Here is a 2,527-nt window from a genome sequence, read left to right as displayed (position 1 = left end):
GTTAGATCGCAGACTGCTGTGCTAGCAATGAGGGAGGCTCCATGGGCGGGGGACCCTCCCAGCCAGGTGAGGGATATAATCTCCTGGTGTGCCCATTTGCTAAGTATTGGGGTGGGAGTTACCCATTTTTCCAGGTATTGTGTGTCTCAGTTCCCCTGGCTAGGAAAAGGGATTCCCTTCCCCCTTGTGCTTCCCAGGTGAGGCAATGCCTCACCTTGCTTCAGCTCTGGCTGGTCGGGCTGCAGCAGCTGACCAGCACCGATTGTCCTGTACTCCCTAGTGAGACGAACCCAGTACCTCAGTTGAAAATGCAGAAATCACCTGTCTTCTGTGTCACTGACTCTGGGAGCTAGAGACTGGAGCCATTCCTATTCAGCCATCTTGCTCCGCCCGGTCTCTGCATGTGTAGTTTTCAAATTTTTAAGTCAATTAATTTCTTTGACAAATGTATATATGGATATATATACATATGTATAAGATAATATGATTATACAAATTATATATATACACAAATGCCACTATGGTACCTGTGATAAGAGGGTGGAAGGGGTGGATCCATTGTTACTTGCATAGGTTTATAAACAAGGTCTCAGGTTGATGCTTGTTTGTGATAACTTTCGAAAATGGATAGAAAGCACTGCCTATACTTAGGGGATTTTTTTTTTTTTTTAATATCACAAATCATCGGGAGTAGGCTATCATGAAAACATTTGTCTGTCACCATGGACCCCAACACATTCTGCAGAGGCAATCTGAACTAAGTCAAGCTTTCCCCTTAGGCATTTCTCTCAAAGATTTACACAATATATTCCTTTTAACTTGACTTGGAAGTTTCTCTTTCCTCTGGAAGATTAAATCTAGTGGCAATGCCAGAAAACTGAAGTAAATAAAATAGCCACAGTAGAATCCCTAGCTTCAGTGTCAAATCCGGAAGAATATATTTCTTGAAATTGCAATGTGTGTCTGATTTCTATAACTATGTGGAGGTAATTAATATTAATAAATGTAATAGTGTTTTTATGAGTGGACATGGAAATATTTCAGTATTTTAGTAGATAATAAACTGGCACTTTAATATGTTGATATAAAATAATACTTTCTCTCTGTCCTGGGAACATTTGTGCATAGTGTGCTTTTGTTTTTTGAAAGTTTAACCAATTCCACATGGGGAAAAATATCTATCATTTATTCACTTTTCAAATTAAATTAATTATATTTCAATTTATCTATATCTGTCATTTTATGAATTTGAATATTTACTTATGTTTTCAGTCAAGGCTTAGGCCATAAGCATTTATGGGAGTTGGTAAGTCTGTTTTTTTGTGTGTGTGTCTGATGCTGGACTTAGGAGTCCACAGGGCCAGCAGTTAAGAGGAGATGGTGGGTGTAAATTTGTATTAGTCTGCATTGCTCTAAAGAAAAACCTTAGGCTGGGTAATGTATAAAGAAAAGAGATTTATTGGGCTCATAGTTTTTCAGGTCGTACGAGAAGCATGGCACTGGCTTCTGTTTCTGGTGAGGACCTCAGGAAGCTTCCACTCATGATGGAAGGTGAAGAGGAACTGACATCACATAGTGAGAGCAGAATGAAGCAAGAGACAGAAGGGAGGTGCCAGACTCTTTAATAATCAGTTCTTGCAGGAATAAATAGTGAGAACTTGTTATAGAGAGAATGACACAAGGCTATTCATGAGGGATCCACCCTGAGGACCCAAACACTTCCCACCAGATTCTACCTCCGATCTTGGTGATCCAATTTCTACATGAGGTTTTGAGGAGACACAAATCCAAACTATATCATTTCACCTTGGGCCGCCCCCAAATCTTGCATCCTTCTTACATTGCAAAATACAAGCACCCTTCCTCAATCGTCCCCAAAAGTCTTATTTCAGTACCAACTCAAAAGTCTTGACTCTCAAGGCTTTAGACTTGTTTACTGCAAGTTCCTTCCAGCTCTGTGCCTATAAGTTCAAAAACAAGATATTTACTTCCAACATACAATGGTGGTAGAGGCAGAGAATAAACTTTCCCATTCAAAAGGGAGAAATCAAACAAACAAAAAGGGTAACAGGACACATGCAAAACCTAGCAGGTCAGATATTAAATGTAAGTTCCAAAATGATCTCCCTTGACTCCATGTCAGGCATCTCGGGCACACTGGTGTAAGAAGTGGGCTCCCAAGGCCTCAGGCAATTCTGTTTCCCCAACTTTACTGTGTGTAGGCCATGTGGCTATTCTCAGGGTTTGAGGCAATTGCCTGCAGCTTTTCCAGGCTAAAGTGTGCATGCTTCTGGTGGCTCTAACTTTCTGGGGTCTGGAGGGATGTGGCTCCATTCTCACAACTCTTGTAGGCAGTCTCCCAGTGGGAACTGTTTGTGGCGCCACCAATCCCACATTTCACCTCAGTACTGCCTCTGCAGAAGTTCTGTCCCTATGGCAGGCTTCTGTCTGCGCACCCAGGTTTTTCCATACATCCTCTGAAATCTAGGTGGAAATGGCCAAGCTTCGACCATTCTTGCATTCTAGG

Source organism: Mandrillus leucophaeus, unplaced genomic scaffold (genome assembly GCF_000951045.1).
Source record: "Mandrillus leucophaeus isolate KB7577 unplaced genomic scaffold, Mleu.le_1.0 Scaffold369, whole genome shotgun sequence".
In the NCBI taxonomy this organism is placed as follows: Eukaryota; Metazoa; Chordata; class Mammalia; order Primates; family Cercopithecidae; genus Mandrillus; species Mandrillus leucophaeus.
The sequence above is the reverse complement of the archived record's forward strand: the minus strand, read 5'-3'. Positions refer to the sequence as shown.